At 38.0% G+C, this 18,508-nt stretch overlaps 1 protein-coding gene across 4 annotated transcripts in view; it reads left to right on the top strand.

Annotated features, from left to right (window-relative positions):
- PTCHD4 (patched domain containing 4) overlaps positions 1-18,508 on the top strand; it is a 184,890-nt gene that overhangs the window by 159,295 nt on the left and 7,087 nt on the right. The gene's annotated exons all lie outside the window — the stretch shown is intronic.

Below are 18,508 nucleotides of genomic sequence, written 5' to 3'. Positions count from 1 at the left end.
TTGTGTGTGCAAGTGTTAGTTCATCCACAGACTTTGTAAACCTATCCAAGAAGCATTCCTAGGATACTCTGCCTCATGAGAGAGAAATGGGTCTTTCCTTTGAGGAACTCCACAGTTGGTGAGGACAGGCTTTGTACAATATGGACTTGACCCCATCTGTCACAGAAATCACCCCAACCATCAAATTAGAAGAGAATGTCATCACCCACTGCAGTACAGGAGATGGAAGGAGTATAACAATTCACAACATTTAAATATCAAAACTGCTACTGCATTTCCTAACTGCAATTAAGAGATGATGACAGGACTTACTATTTGTTACTCCTTGTAATGCCTTAATCTGCATTTGAGCTTAGCAAGTTTAGCTACAAAAATTTTATCAACACTAGACAAAAAATATTCCGTAGTGACGTCAACATCATGGTGGAGTGAGCTTCCCCAGTAATGTCTCCCCTCCAATGTACTACAAAAACGACATTCACACTCCAAAAGAGGACATCCAAACACAACACAAAAAACGCCAGAGAGACTCACACAGCCATACGATGAAGGACGGAGAGGCTGGAGGCCCCCTCAGAGGAGGAGGAACAGGGTAAAAGAAAACTTTGCTTCCTCCCCAGAAGACTGCAGTCCAGAGCCATGGGAGGCTTCCAAGAGGGAAGGAACAGGGGAAGGGACATTCATTCATGGAAACTTCAAGGATCCCTGGTGGGCCCTTATAGCCTAGAAGGAAGCCCTCTACTGGGGTGCAAGCTTTCATGGGGGGTGACCTTATTAAGTCAATACCTCAGGAGAGCAGATAGCAAGAGCAAAGCGGCAGGAGAAAGCACCCCTCCCCACAACCACCTAGTGTGGCTCCACTCCCCCGCATCTCGGCTAAAGGCAAAGGGCTCAGAATATGTGGCCATTGACCCCCACCCAGTGGTAATAGGCAGTAACTGCAACCAAATAACACCAGGAGGCCAAAAAACAGAGCAACTCCCTCTTGCAATGTCAAACATTATTTTAGATCTCCAGACCAGAGAGAAAATGATAAGTACCCAGAAATCAGTCCTGAGGACACAGAAATATGTAATCTAAATGACAAAGAAGTCAAAATAGCTATCATCACACAACTCAACAAGTTAAAAGAGAATGTAGGGAAACAATTCAACAAGTTTGGGAGTTATTTCATAAAAGAGGTTGAAACTATAAAGAAGAATCAATCAGAAATATTAGAGATGAAAGAAACAATGGAAGAAATAAAACAAAACATAGAATCCCTGAACACTCGAGTGGACGTCATAGAGGAGCATATCGGCATAATCAAAGATAGACATGTTGAAATGCTTCAGATAGAGGAGGAGAAAGAACCAAGACTAAAAATAAATGAAGAAAGTCTCCAAGAAATATCTGACTCAATTAGGAAATGTAACATGAGAATTATAGATATTCAAAAGGAGAAGAGAAGGAGACTGGAGCAGAAAGCTTGTTCAAAGAAATAATAGCAGAGAACTTCCCAAACATAGGGAAAAAGATGGAAATCCATGTGGAAGAAGCTATCAGATCTCCTAAATGCATCAATGTAAAAAGTTCTACTGCAAGGCATATGGTAGTGAAAATGGCAAAAGTGAATGACCAAGAAAGAATACTAAGGGCAGCAATGCAGATGAAAATAACCTACAAAGGAACCCCTATCAGGCTTTCAGCATATTTCTATGCAGAAACCTTACAGGCTAGGAGAGGCTAGAATAACATATTCAAACCATTGAAGGACAAAAACTTTCAGTCAAGAATATTCTATCCAGTGAACATATCCTTCACATATGATGGAGAAATAAAAACTTTCCCAGACAAACATAAGCTAAGGGAGTTCATAGCCATGAGACTCCCACACACACAAGAAATCCTCAAGAAGCCCCTCATACCTGAAAAAAAAAAGAGGGAGAAAGAGCTTACAAAGCACAGAGTAAGGAGATAAATAGGTAGACAGAATCAGAGCAGCGTAGCAAATACTCAAGTATAACATTAAAGACAAAGGGAAGGAAAACACAAAACAAACATAATCTTGTCATTTTAACCACAAACGAATAGCATGAGATGGAATAAGATGTGAGAAAAACAACTTAGGAGGGGAAGAGGTAAGGGACTGAATCAGTTTAGTCTAAGGACATAAGAGGCCATCAGAAAAGGAACTATCTTATCCACAAGATTTTTTCTTTAAAGATTTTATTTTTTTCCTGTTTCTCCCCAAAGCCCCCCAGTACATAGTTGTGTATTCTTTGTTGTGGGTCCTTCTAGTTGTGGCATGTGGGACGCTGCCTCAGCGAGGTTTGATGAGCAGTGCCATGTCCGCGCCCAGGATTCGAACCAACGAAACACTTGCCTGCCTGCAGCGGAGTGCGCAAACTTAACCACTCGGCCACGGGGCCAGCCCCTCCACAAGATTTTTAATACAAACCTCATGACAACCACTAAACAAAAAAGCAGAAGAGAGACACAGATAACAAATAAGGAGAAAACAAAGAAGCACAACATAAAAAACTACACACCTCAACTGGTAGACCAAAATACACAAGATGAGAAACAAAGGAAATCCAGGAGAACTGGAAAACAAGTGATAAAATGGCAGCATTGAGTCCTCATATATTGATAATCACCCTAAATGTAAATGGATTGAATTCTCCAATAAAAAAACATAGAGTGGCAAGAGAGAGTAAAGAACAGGACCCAAGAATATTCTGCCTCCAGGAAACACATCTCAGCTCCAATGACAAACACAGGCTCAGAGTGAAGGGATGGAAGATGATACTCCAAGCTAATAGCAAACAAAAGAAATCAGGTGTTGCCATACTTATATAAGACAAAGTAGACTTCAAGATAAGACAGGGAAAGAGAGACAAAGAGGAGCAGTATATAATGATCAAAGGGACATTCCATCAAGAAGACATAACACTTGTAAATATAGATGCACCCAACACAGGAGCACAAAAGTACATACAGCAACTATTAACAAACCTAAAAGAAGATATTAATAATAACACAATAATAGCAGAGGACCTCAACACTCCACTCACATCAATGGATAGATCATCCAGACAGAAAATCAACAAGGAAACAGTGGAAGTAAATGAAAAGCTAGACCAGTTGGACTTAATAGACATATATAGAACCCTCCATTCAAAAACAGCAGAATACATTCTTCTCAGGTGTGCATGGAACATTCTCAAGGATAGACCATATATTGGAAAACAAGGCAAGCCTCAATAAATTTAAGAATATTGAAATAATAGCAAACATCTTTCCCAATCACAGTGCTATAAGGCTAGAAATTAATTACAAGAAAAAAAGCTGAGAAAGGGACAGAGATGTGGAGACTAAACAACATGCTATTGAACAGCAATGGATCATTGAAGAAGAAATCAAAAAATATCTGGAGACAAATGAAAATGAAAACATACCATACCAATTCATATGGGATGCAGCAAAAACCATAGTAAGAGGGAAATTCATCACAATACAGGCTCACCTGAACAAACAAGAAAAATCCTAAATAAGCAATCTCAAACTACACCTAATTGAATTAGAAAAAGAACAAACAGAGCCCAAAGTCAGCAGAAGGAAAGAAAGAATAAAAATCAGAGCAGAAATAAATGCTACTGAAACAAAAAAGGCGGTAGAAAGGATCAATGAAACAAAGATCTGGTTCTTTGGAAGAGAAATAAAATTGACAAACCCCTAGCCAGACTTACAAAGAAAAAAAAAGAGAGAAAGCTCAGATAAATAAAATTAGAAATGAAAGAGGAGGAATAACAAGGGATACCACAGAAATACAATGGATTATAAGAGAATACTATGAAATACTATATGCCAATGAAATGGACAACCTAGAGGAAATGGATAAATTCGTAGACTCTTACAACCTCCCAAAGCTGAATTAAGAAGAAATAGAGAATCTGATAGACTAATCACAAGTAAAGAGGTTGAAACAGTAATCAAAAGCATCCCAAAGAGTAAAAGCCCAGAACCAGATGGCTTCCCTGGGGAATTCTACCAAACGTTCAGAGAGGATTTAATACGTATCCTTCTCAAGCTATTCCAAAAAATTAGGGAAAATGGAATGCTTCCTAACACATTCTATGAGATCAACATCACTCTGATACAAAAGCCTGACAAGGACAACACAGAAAAGGAAAACTATAGGCCAATGTCGCTGATGAACATAGATGCAAAAATCCTCAACAAAATATTGGCAACCCAAATACAGCAATACATGAAAAAATCATACATCATGATCAAGTGGGATTTATACCAAGGACACAGGGATGGTTCAACATCCTCAAATCAATCAATGTGATAACCACATTAACAAAATGAGGAATAAAAACCACGTGATCATCTCAATAGATGCAGAGAAAACATTTGACAAGATCCAAGTTATTTATGATAAAAACTCTTAACAAAATGGGGATAGCAGGAAATTACCTCAACATAGTAAAGGCCATATATGACAAGACAAACCCACAGCTAACATCATACTCAATGGGGAAAAACTGAGAATAGGAACAAGACAAGGATGCTCACTATCGCCACTCTTATTCAACATAGTACTGAAGGTTTTGGCCAGAGCAATTAGGCAAGAGAAAGTATTAAAAGGAATCCAAATAGGGAGTGAAGAAGTGAAACTTTCACTGTTTGCAGATGACACGATTTTGTATATAGAAAACCCTAAAGAATCCATCAGAAAACTATTAAAAATAATTAACAACTACAGTAAAGTGGCAGGGTACAAAATCAACTTACAAAAATCAGTTGCATTTCTGTACTCTAATAAGGAACTTACAGAAAGAGATCTCAAGAGCATAATTTCATTTACAATCGCCACAAAAAGAATAAAGTATCTAGTAATAAATTTAACTAAGGAGGTGAAGGACTTACACAATTAAAACTATAAGACATTATTGAAAGAAATAGATAATGACATAAAGAGATGGAAAGAGATTCCATGAGCATGGATTGGAAGAATAAACATAGTCAAAATGCCCATATTACCCAAAGCAACCTACAGATTCGATGCAATGTCAATCAGAATCCCAATGACATCCTTCATGGAAATAGAACAAAGAATCCTAAAATTCATATAGGGCAACCAAAGACCCCGAATTGCTAATGCAATACCGAGAAAAAAGAACAAAGCTGGAGGCATCACAATCCCTGACTTCAAAATGTGCTACAAAGCCATAGCAATCAAAACAGCATGGTACTGGTACAAAAACAGACACACAGATCAATGTAACAGAACTGAAAACCCAGAGATAAAACTATACATCTTTGGAAAGCTAATCTTTGACAAAGGTGCCAAGAACATACAATGGAGAAAAAACAGTTTCTTCAATAAATGGTGTTAGGGAAACTGGACAGCCACTTGCAAAAGAATGAAAGCAGACCATTATCTCAAGCCATACACAAAAATAAACTCAAAATGGATCAAAGACTTGAAGATAAGTCCTGAAACCATAAACCTCCTGCAAGATAATATAGGCAGTACACTCTTTTATATCAAATGTGAAAGGATCTTTTCGAATACCATGTCTTCTCAGACAAGGGAAACTAAAGCAAAAATAAACAAGTGGGAGTTCATCAGACTAAAGAGCTTCTGCAAGGCAAAAGAAACTGGGATCAAAACAAAAAGACAACCTACCAATTGGGAGAAAATATTTGTAAATCATCTATCCAATAAGGGGTCAATCTCCATAATATGGAAGGGACTCACACAACTGAACAACAAAAGCAAAAAGCCCAATCAAAAAATGGGCAGAGGATATGAACAGACATTTTTCCAAAGATATACAGATGGCCAATAAATACATGAAAAGATGTTCAACGTCACTAATCATCAGGAAAATGGAAATCAAAACTATACTAAGATACCACCCTATGCCTGTTAAAATGGCTATAATCACTAAAACTAAAAATTACAAATGTTGGAGAGGGTATGGAGAAAACGGAACCCTCATACGCTGCCGGTGGGAATACAAACTGGTGCAGCCACTGTGGAAAACAGTATGGAAATTCCTCAAAAAACTAAAAATAGAACTACCATATGACCCAGCTATCCCATTGCTGAGTATCTACCCAAATAACTTTAAATCAACAATCCAAAGTAACATATGTACTCCTATGTTCATTGCAGCACTATTCACAATAGCCAAGACATGGAAACAGTCCAAGTGCCCATCGACTGATGATTGGATAAAGAAGATGTGGTATATATATACAATGGAGCACTACTCAGCCATAAAAAAGACAAAATCATCCCATTTGCAACAACATGGATGCACCTGGAGGGAATTATGCTAAGCAAAATAAGCCATACTGAGAAAGACAAACACTAGATTATTTCACTCATATGTGGAACATAAACAAACACATGGACAAAGAAAATAATTCAGTGGTTACCAGGGGAAGGGGGGTGGGGCGTGGGCCCAGTGGGTGAAGGGGAGCACTTATGTGGTGACAGACAAGAAATAATGTACAACTGAAATCTCACAGATGTAAACTATTATGAACTCAAATAAATAATCAAATGTAAAAATAAAATAAATAAAAATATTCGTTTAATACCTGCTACATCCATGACATTGCTGGGTACTGAGGGGCAAACAAAAATGAAGACATGCTCCTTGATTTCAAGGCATTTTCACCGCTATCTAGTACTTCAGATGGAATTCTATGCAGATGTCTTCAAACAAACAGTGAAAGTAATAAGATGATTGGCCTGGAGAGGATGGAAGGTACCATGCTACTGTTTCCAGTATTTAAAATCTGGGTATGTGACAGAATAACTGGCATATATTTCAAAGAATACAATTGGGAAGAAACTTCGGAAGTTTCAGGATGACTAATTTCAACCCTAAACATGGAAGAACTTTACAAATTCCAGGAAGCCTCAGGGCAGGATATGCACTTGTTGGACTTGTGGAAAGAATACACACATCAGGGGGAAAGCTGGGCATGCTGTCATGTAGTACTATGATTTGTATGCGGTAGGTTCTTAATTAATATCTGCTGATTAGTTGATCAGTTTCTTTGAGAAGCGTGCTATTTTATTGAAGATTCCCATTCCAGTGTTAATAAGTCTACCCCTTGAGAAATCACAGAAGGTGTCAAGAGATAATAAATTTTACAAGCTGCTGACATCCTTTCTCTTTATTTAACGTTTCTAGGCCCTGAATTGTTGTCAGTTAATTATAGGTGAAAATGTTCTGAAAATAAATAATATGAACCTGTTTTTTTGTTTTGTAATTGCTGAAATAGCTCTAGAGTTTTCATATATATCTAAGGATTAGAACTTCCTGCTGGTCATATGGCCAAAATTCAAACGTCCCTAGGGTCTAGTTAGCTATTTTATAATCAAAGTTATCTAGGAGGGTTTTCATTTGACTGTTCCTTATTATTGTTTGTTGGTTAATCTTTGGCAAATGGAAATGGGCAGGAGAAAATCCATGAGGATTCTCAAGATAGAAAGATGGAGTAAGATTTATCACAAGAGGACAGTAAGAGTTTCCTACAATTTTTATTTACTGAAGCTGTTTGGTGGCCTAGCATTTTATCATGAGTAGCTGTCATTTCTGTTGATAACTTCAAGAATGAAACATAGAAGTGTGTTGTAGCACACTGTGAGCGTAGAGCTAAAACCCCAAGGGAATGTTCACCCATAAACAAAAAAGGATGGCTAATATTTATTAAGTGTTTCATAGTGACAAGGACCATGGTAAACACTTTATGTGGATTACCTCATTTATTATTCTCAGCAACACTGTCAGGTAGGTGCCTGCGTTCTGTTCTGTGTGTAAGGAAATCAACCTGGAGAAGTTGTTGTTGAAGATATCCAGGTGGGGAGTAATGCAGCTGGGGTTTGAACCTTGGCATGAATACTAGAGCTTGTATGTGGGACCCTTTCTGCCAGGCTGCTATCTGCCCCGTCCGCTGTCCCCTATCGCCTGCCTTTGGGAATGAACATCTAAGAATTTCTGAGATAACTCCCATTTATCAATTTACGCTATGGTAAAGCCAAACCAAACTGTGGACCACTGAAAAGGGACAGATTATGGGAAAACATAGTGAGAAGAGGGCCTTTTCAACTGCAAAGGAAATCTGTACTCATCAGGGATATATTCACATGACGCCAGTTCTGTCACTTTGAGAGGACTCTCTGGAATAAGGTCTCTTTGCAGTCTCTTTGCAACCCCGGCTGATGGAACTCAGCCGGCTTCCTAGCAGCTCTGCTGTGTTCTCCTCCTGGAAGCGCCTGGTTTGCTCTGTGAGTCGCAGGATAAATTAGGGGCCAGAAAGCTCCTTTTCAGCTTCTCTTCTACTAAGTGGGAGCAACTCTATTTGCTTATTCTGAATAAGAACACGTGTAAGAAATGCCACAATTAGGTGAATCCAGTTAGCCAAAATCCTTTATTAATCAGCATTTTTCCACAGTTAACCTCAAAAACAAAAAAGGGAAATTCCAAAATAATAATCAAAGAAGATAACTTTTAAACTCTGCTGTAGCCCTGGTACACATTCAACCCAAATTCCCACACTTCTACAACTATATGATATTATTCGATAATAGCCCACGTTTGTGAAAGCACTAATCGTGTGCCAGATGTTAGTACTAAGAGTGTCTGGGTTCCCTTTATCATGAGAAGCCTTGGAAGTGGATATTGCTGTTCTCTCCATTTTACAGATCAGCAAATCTAGCCATGAAGTTGTTAGTTTGCCCCAGTCCGTACATCTAATAAATGGTAGTAAGGAAGCTTAAATCCACAGAACTCAATGCTTTAACCAACATGCCATGTTGCCTCCTGATGATCGGTGCATCATAAAATGATGACTCTGAAGTATATTATTTAGTAAATAATAGTGGCTAACATTCATTGAGTGCTTCCTGTGCGCCAGGCACTGCTCTAAGCACATTACAAGCATTATCTCATTTATTCTTCACATTAACCCCTTAAAATCAGTGCTATTTTTATGACCATTTTCAAGACTAGGAAAGTGAGGCATGTAGAGGTTAAACTGTTTCTTCCTTCTGCACCCACCACACATGACACGGTGATGGAGCCTAACTCCAGCGTACATCCTTTTAATTGCTACACACACTGCCTTTTCTTTTTCTTTCTCCCTCTCTCATTTTTTGTTGTTGTTTTTTGTTGTTGTTTTGTTTTTTGGTTTAGGGACTGGATGCAGAAGAGGAATACAGGTCTAATGCATTTTAGAAAGATCTTCTCCAATAAAGTTAATCAACCAATGAAAGTTGAATCAAAAAGGAAGTTCTGGTTGATTAATTTAATGACTGTTCAAGTGATCAGATGATCCAATTCCCGAGCTTTCTGGTTAATTGAGTTTCCACTGGCTTCAGGCCATTCTTTTCAGAGAAAATTCCAGCCATGGGTGTTTTTATTTCATCTTCATTTGTGAGAAAGGCAGCAGAACGTTCAAGGACACTCCCAGAAAACTTGCCATTTGAAGCATTACACTTTTATTAAGGATTTGTACTACAACTTTCCATATTTTCTCTTGAATGATATTTACTAGAAACCAAAACTGTGCATAATTTAAATTTGCTAACTAAGATTCCTTTCATTTCAAACATCTTTCCTCATGATTGAATCAGACATTTTAAAAGCATTCTCCAGATCTTGGTATTACAGAAATCCTAAGTCATCACCACTTTTACTCTTTATAGGAGAGAAGATCCCCAAAGCTTGTAATTAGTGAACTGTTAAATTCAGACATATAGATGTGATGTGGTTTTCAAGTGGGATAAATTGGAGTTATTAAGCTTCAAAGGGATGACATTTTACCATATTTTCCTAATGGGAGGCACTTGGGAAGTAGCCTTCAAATAAGTTAATTAATTTTTCTCACTAATTTTTGTTCTTTTAATGTCTTTAGTTCAGTAAACACTAAGATTATCTTAATTTTTATTCCTACAAGTTATTGCATTTATTATTTTCTTCCTTTATATGACCCCTTGTTCTAGGCCTTGATTTTTTAAGCATATGCTTGTGTACAGTTTATAAACTACCAATCCACTTCTCTTGACAATTGTAAGATTTTCAGCTTGACTACCCATATTTCCATTCATTGCTCTTCTCTGCTTAAAGCAATGACTTTTTAGTTCCACACGGCTCCTCTTCCCTTCTTCTAAATTAATATCCATGTTATCTTCCTCTCAGAACATCTTCCCACATCCCATATGCCCAAGTGGCATTCTCTTTTCAGGGAGAACACAATTAAAATATTACTTCCACCAGGAAGCCATCCCTTTTACTAGTGACATGGTATGGAAATTCAAATCCTCCAGGGATTAATTCTCGCCCAAAGTGCCTGTTCTAACTCCTACACTCAAAGAAATCAACTTATAAAGTCAACAACAATAGCAAAAGTTTTAATTTATTTCATTTTCTAAAAATATTTATTTGTTATAAAATATCAATGCCCTCTAGCCAAAGACCACCAGGAATACTGCTATAATTGAACAAATTTGGGTTTATTGAATCATTGCAATGAGGAAGAACACATGCCACTGGGGACCATGGAGCATTTCAGGGAAAAGGTGTTGGAATGGACTTAGTATATGATTTTGCAAGTGTTTGGTGATTTGGAAGAAGGTTCAAGGCAGCATGGTTGGTTGCTGTGAAGAAGAGAGGGTAGTTCTATGATCATTATCTTAATTCTTAGACCTAGAAGGCGAGAAGACCAGAGGAAGACTAAAGAAGCAGCAATCACTCCTACTGTTCTTCTTTTTTTAAAGATTGGCACCTGAGCTAACATCTGTTGCCAATCTTCTCTTTTTATTTTTCTTCTTCTTCTCCTCTCCAAAGCCCCCAGCACATAGTTGCATATTCTAGTTGTGAGTGCCTCTGGCGTGCTATGTGGGATGCTGCCTCCGCGTGGCCTGATGAACGGTGCCATGTACACGCCCAGGATCTGAGTTGGCAAAACCCTGGACTGCTGAAGCGGCGCGTGTGAACTAACCACTCAGGCACGGGGCCGGTCCGTCTCCTGCTATTCTTGACAGGAGGATATTTGGTCCATTTTATGTTTGGGACATTTGCATTTTGTTTGTGCTCAGTCATAATGAAGGAGTGATCTTGTTTTGTCTGCATCCATCTCAGTCACAAAGTGGTCCTGTCTGAGGCTTTTCAGTCAGACTGTCTGTGGTCAACCAGATAACACTAAACCCAGGTGTGAGTGCCAGACCAGATCCTGGCAGCACCAAGGCCTACTTGACAGCACCCAACTGTCAGGGCTGCTTTTTTCTCTCTCAAAAACAAGGTATATTCATTTCATAAAACTTGAAAGACATGGAAAGCATTGAGAAGACAACAAAAAGCTTCCTGGGAGGCTTTTTTCCCTGAATAGGAATACCAGGGAGAGGGAGAGAATAAGAAAGCAAGCCGTCATGTGTGTGCTGGCTCTGCAGTGGTCCTTCAGCTCTTGGCAGCCCTGAGGTCCGGCCGCAAGGAAAGCTGAAAAGAGAGCACCAGGGATCCCCCCCTTGAAAGCCAGCTCAGCTGCGGAGGTAAAGATAGTAGTAACCAAGCTGCATTCAGAAGGTGGCATTCCAAGTCAAGTGATTTGGAACATTCTCCACGGCAGACATCCTGCAGTTGCCAGTCCTGAGCTTTTCCAACCAAAGTAGTACTTACTGTGTGCCAAGCACATGTATTAACTTATCTAAAACTCATAACAATCCTAAGAGGTGGGACCCATTGTTATCTCATTTTACGGATGAGGAAACTGAGATGTGGAGAACACCCCATCTCCTATTTAGGACACACGCCCATATATATACTGGATTTTTAAAAATTTAACTTTATATAGAACTAAAAAATAAATTGTCAAAAATGATGGAATGCAAACTGTGGAATGAGACTATATGACCTTGTTTATACATTAAGATATGTAGAACGTATACAACTGCTCTGAAAATAGCACAATGAGAATATGTTATTAAATTCCATTTGTTCTTATTAGGGGCCTTATAAAATCCTCTAACCTCCTGTGAAGTGCTAACGGATGAATGTCTGTTCAGATGCATTCTGAATTCTTTTCCTTGCAATACCTTGCCTCTTTGATCTGTGTTTTACCCTGCCTGATTCTGTCCTGGGATGAGTGTTTCAAGAGAAATCACTTGCTGTGTAAGGGTACAATGGAATTCGACGTTCCCTCACTGCACAACACCATCACAGGTTTCCACATAAAACCATCAAATATGCTCCTGGCAAGAGCAGGTTGGAGAATTCCTGTTGAATAACTTCCTGCCCTATGTCTTTGTGGGCTACATAGGTACAAAGAAGCAAAAACCTTGGCCATCTTTTATGAAAGGAGCTTGATAGTCACCTATTTATTCTAGATGAGAGTTAATTAAAAGCAGTCAGTCTACAAATGCACACTGGTCACTACCTGTAGGTTAAACATTATAGGGATTAGAAAATATCTAAAAAATCCATCATCTCTTGGGGAACAGGAGTGACTTATGGACCTATTTCTACCCTGCCAAATAGCAAGTGAGAGCAAGCTCCTTTATTTCATATTCCACTTCCTATAGACATTTATAAAGCTCAATGAGACAAATTAATGAATTACATGCTAATTTTGCAATTGGACATCGTTGATATCTATCACCACCTCTGCCGCAGAATCACTGAGTAACACTCAGCAAGCATCCTCAGTAAAATGAGGCAAACTCTATTTTACAAAATCTTATGGCGAATAGAGGGCTGTTAATAATAATCATTGAAAGGACATTGAAAAATATCTTTAAAAGTAGACACAGATTGGGGGCTGGCCCCGTGGCCGAGTGGTTAAGTTCGCGCGCTCCGCTGCAGGCGGCCCGGTGTTTCGTTGGTTCGAATCCTGGGCGCGGACATGGCACTGCTCATCAAACCACGCTGAGGCAGCGTCCCACATGCCACAACTAGAAGGACCCACAACGAAGAATATACAACTATGTACTGGGGGGCTTTGGGGAGAAAAAGGAAAAATAAAATCTCTAAAAGAAATAAAAAAAATAAAAAAATAAAAAAAAAAACTAGACACAGATTGTGGCCAATTCAGTTTTACAAATATTTATTGAGCACCAGTAAGTGACAAATAATTGTAATACAAAAGTGAAACAAGTTCTTGCCCTAGACAGTGAGGAGTTTATAGATTTACATACAAGACAGGCCCACTGATGGATAATTTCAGTTGGGTGTAGTAGGAACCGTTATGATATGTGTTGTAGGGGAGGCTTCTAAGCAGATGAGTTAGAGATAAAGAGGGCAAGGGAAAGGTGTTAGAGATGTGGGCATGTTTGAGTGGTGTCTTTAAAATATAAGTAGGAATCAGCCAACTGAAGAGAAAGAACAATGGATAAACATCTCTTATAATGCCAAACAAGTGAACGATAACTCAAAATGCTGGTTCAATATCCAGATTTTTTTGTTAGCTGCTTTACTGGTTCAGTTAACTGGAATTTTATATTTTTTATTCATTATTCATTCATCTGGTTGACACTGGGAAGTCACATAGCCTAAATGCCCAATAGGAAATCAAAATGCTGTTTTCTCCCTGAGCTCAATGGTAATTTCCACAAATTTCCACAATCACAGAAAGCATAGCTAACCAAAGCAGAAATAACTCCTAAAAGTAGAAAGCTTTCTCTGGAGTGGATGCTAAGAAGGAGTATTATTTCTACCTCTATTTCTTATGTCACTGAAACAGGAGATGTCAAGCTCTCACGACCTGCTGAGAGCTTAACACGTTCAAGTGTAGGGAGATCCACTAGTATATCTTCTTGAGGCAAATGAAGAGAATTCTAATTCAGCTGATTAGAAAGAATCAGAAATTCACAGATGGTGCTTATTAGAGCAAAATATCAAAGAAAAACCCAGTAGGGAGTGCTAATTGAGTCAGTTACAATTAGTTCTGATTGGATTTGGTCCTTATAAAAACTACTTTCTTTGGAGTCCTGGTTTTTGGAGAGATTGGGTTTGGGATTAAAATGGCAACTGTAAAATTTGTATTGGGTTTCCCGAAGGACAACGTTGCTTTGAAAGAAGTCACTTTAGGCCTAGCCATGTCACCAGAGAGCTTTCCTACAGCACTGTAAGGTGCAATCACGGTGTAGAAGTTCACTCTGGAAGTGCAGGAGTTTAGAGAAATGTTCTTAAATGTGGGTTGGAATCAGTTCTCAGAGACGATCCATCTTACGTTAGAAGTCATCTTTATTTGTTGTACAGGGATTACTAAGGCTCAAATGGAATTATAACCAGTTCTGAATATTGTTCAGTTCACTTAAGACTGAAATTAGTTTTATTTGGTAATAAAAATATATGTTTTTTGTAATTTTAACCATTTAAAATATTTCCTCTGGCTGATTGCACTATGTCCAAAAGAAGAATCTACATAATCTTTCTTTTTTCATATTTCTCAATGGCCAATAGCAGAACTTTATTGCTAAATAGGGTATGTTAGCAAGGTGGCATGTAAGTTTTCCTTGTTATTGCACAATGCTTCCATTTACTTTCATTTAGAAAGAGGTCTTCCCAACAACATCCGTGAAGACTTTTGAAATATTCAATACACACACGTACACACACAAATCTTTTATTTCTATTCATTTCCTTTCTTGAATTTTTCCCGCAATTCCAACTGTCCAAATCATTTTTACTCCGAAGAGTTCTCTCTCTATTCTTTCATGGAACTTTGCCAACAGAAATATTAGTTATCCAATAATGTCCCAGGGAAGCTACTTATTATATTATCCTAAGATAGTTTGCAAATGTATACTAATATAGTGGAAGGAAATCATGATAAAAGTTTGGCGGTCACCTTTTGGAACATTAAATAAAATGTATATTTCAGACAATAGGTTAACCTACTGTACCAGCAAGCTAATCTCTGCTGAGAGAAAAAAATCAATTATAAACATTAAAAACACAGCTACCGCCTCTGAATTTACAGGTTTGTGCCTTGGTTAATGTTATTCCATCAGCCTGGACTGCCATTTGCATCACCCTCTGCCTACTAAAACCTTTTGGAGCTTTTCCTGACCCCTCAGAAAGAACCGGCTATATTTTCACAGTACACAGCATACATCTCTACTTAGCAAGAATGTGATTCTTCCTTATATGTCAGTTAACTGCTTACAAATATATCTCCCACCAGTCAGGAACTTGAATGGAGTTGTTCATAAGACAAACTGGGGCTTTAGGTGAAGATTAAGAATTTTGGTGGGAATGGGACAGAAGCAAAGAACCATCAGAACTGGGGTACCAGAAAGCAATATAATGGAATTAGTTCAGGTCGCTCGATGGGGCAAGTCACACTCATATTTGTTCCATGCATCATCATCTGAGTTGGTGGGCCACCTGTCTTTTGATTGGATACCAGAGTCTTGGTTTCAGGTGTATTGTTTGAATTGGAATAGGACTTTCAGAGTAAAGGTGGAAAAATAGTGAATACAACTCTTTTAAAAAGCTATGTAGAGAGCTAGGGCTTCTTTCAAGTGATCAGATGTTCAAGAAATGATCCAGCTTCAGAATGGAAACAAAAGTGAAAAGTAAGAAAACAACAGATAAAACACTGCAGAGGTTAGAAAACAGGATCTCCATGATTGATAGGCCAACTGGACAGAACGGCAAGAGTAACCTCAAATCCTAATTTCTCCATGGTAAGAGCCCAGTTCTGTGAAATAACTAAGTAGCTATCTTTCTGGATGGATGAAAGGGTGGCTGGCTGCTGGATGGGTGGATGGATAGCTGGATAGATAGATAGATAAGCTTAATACGTACATACATACAAAACTGGAATAAATACACCAAAACTGTTAACAGTTGTAATCTGTAATTTGTGTTGTAGGACTATGGAATAATTTTTTCACCATTATTTTTTCCATCTTTCCCAAACTTTTGATGGAAATATGTCCTGTTTTTATAATCAGAAAAAGACATGTGTATATGTATGTGCTATTTCTTTTTCTTTTGACTAAACCAATAATTTTCAATCTGGGGGCAATTTTGTCCCTAGACAGCATTTGACAATGCCTGGGGACATATTTGGTTGTCACACTGTGGAGTGTGCTGCTGGCATCTAGTGGATAGAGACCAGGAGTGCTTCTGAACATCCTATAATGTACAAGACAGCTTCTAAAATTTGTATATATTAGAAGGTATGATCTTTGAGAATTAGCCAAGTAAAAGTGACCTCTGGACTGATAGATGTTGGAAAAGATTGTGTTTCTTGTTTACCTTTATGTTTCTATATTGATTAGCATGGGTCTTCATGTGTAACAAATTCTAAATAAATGTATATTGGATTGAATTGAATTAAAAATGTATAGCTCTTCTGGACACAATTAATTTAGGTATAAAGATTCATAATAAATGTAAAATAAGTAATTAAAAGATATGTTCTCTGGACTTATCTAGAATCAAGAATTCAATTGATTTAATTCAGTAAGAGGATATTGGCCTCTTCTGAGCATCTATCATTTTCCCAGGTGCTCTACAGAGTATAATAACAGAAAATGCATTCCCTGACCTTGAAGAATTTGCAAGCTAACCAAAGAGAGAACATATCTTGAGAAAATCATTTTGATCTAGTGTAAAACAGCACATGGTTGCATGCCAAATGAGCAACTAATTAGTGCAATAAGAGTTTAAGGAACAGAAAAATTATCAATATGTCTGAAGTCGTCAGAGATGGTTTCACGGCAAAGAAGAGAATTGAGCTGACCCTTAACAGACTGACAGGTAGAATTGCAGTATGACCAGCAATGAGGGGAAGGTATTATAAGGCAGAGAAAATAGCATGAACAAAACTAAGAAGATAAGACTGATCACGTGCAGGTTCATGGGGCGTGAGAAGACTCTCCTGGCTCAAGCAGGTGATAGATTTGAATTGCCGTGAAGGGGCCAGATTATGGTAAGAACCAAATGAGTGAATATCGATAGGAATACCCTGTAAAGTATCTAAACCTGTGAGTGAGATAAAACATGCCATCTCCAAACAAAGTTTGGAAATTGTGTTTTCAGTTTTTAGCAAACAAAGTGATTACTTAACCTAATACGGTTTAGCATCACCTTCCCACACACTGAGCGCTTTGTGCTATAAAAGTAACAATCTGGGCTACATAATGTACCTAACATTCCATAAAAGTGACCATTAGCAAAGGCAAGGCAAATTTAGCCACAGCCCCGTGTAGCCTTTTCCACGCTTGTGACTACAAAGATAGTGAGAGTCCTCATTTCAGAAGAGTAGTGCTCTAATTAAAGAATTATTTTAACTACCTTAACTAATACCCTGATTTTATGTTTTCTTTAAGATAATAAGAGAACAAGTATTATGTTTGGTTAAGGAGTCTTGCAGAAGATAGAAATGTACAGTTAATGTTGTTAAGAATGACTAGGCTTAATTCAATGCACATGTATGTTGAGCTAGTAGTTAAATGCAAGAGGGAATAGATCATTGCCTCCAAAAGCTCACCTTACACTTACAGTCTGTTTTCATAACACTTTATACTTGTTAGGATAAACTTACCTTTCCAGATTGGAGGCCCAGAAGAGAGAACTTTGGGGAATAAATAGGCTTTATATTTGTTATAACAAGAACTCCAATTAAATAACAATTTATCATTAACAAAAACTCCGAAAACAGATGGACCACTATGTCTTTAAAATCAAAGATTAGCATTATATACATTTGAGACTATAAATATTATAATCAAATTAACTATAAAGCAAGAATTCTTAGATCCCCATAAAAGAGGTTTTGGTAAATGTTAACTCGCCTACAAAGCTTTGTTGGTTAGGAATAGGCGTATAACAGCCCTACTTATGGTGGCTCAGCCAAATGGAGATTTGGTTTTCTTTGAAGAGAATTTGAGAGGAAGGCAAACCAGGACTCTTATTGGTGGCTCCATGATACCCATTTAGGACAAAGCTCCTTTTGGTTTTCTAATATACATTCTTATATGACTTCCAGTTACACTCCATTGTCCAGAAACATGTCACATGAACCACCCCTAATTGAAAGGTAGGCTGAAAAATATAGTTTTTAACTGTGTACATTGCATTCCTAAATAAAGTAAGGAAGAAAGGGAAAGATTATGTAGGCCAACTAGCAAACCCCATCAACAACACAAAATCAATGATTATAGTAAGACCCTAGGCATTATATGCTGGTTAAACCACTACAAAGTGAATTCAGTCTGTAACACATAACTCCAATATCTAGATGCCACACAAAGTCCATTTTCCAGGTTTTCTTTAACTAGGTCATTTTGTACCTTTAAACTACGCTTTTGTCTAATGGATTTCTTGGAGAACAGCCCAAGCACAGTTTGTATCCATTCATAGAAAAGGTTTGGGTATAGCATTACTATGCCTACAAGGGCAAGAGTGATCTATGAAGATTTCCGCTCACTCAGAGAGTTCCCAATTGTTATATTATGGATGGTAATTTACAGAGCTAATTCAGG

This window comes from Equus przewalskii, chromosome 19 (assembly GCF_037783145.1).
Source record: "Equus przewalskii isolate Varuska chromosome 19, EquPr2, whole genome shotgun sequence".
NCBI lineage: Eukaryota > Metazoa > Chordata > Mammalia > Perissodactyla > Equidae > Equus > Equus przewalskii.
This window is presented reverse-complemented; position numbering and strand designations above follow the sequence as displayed.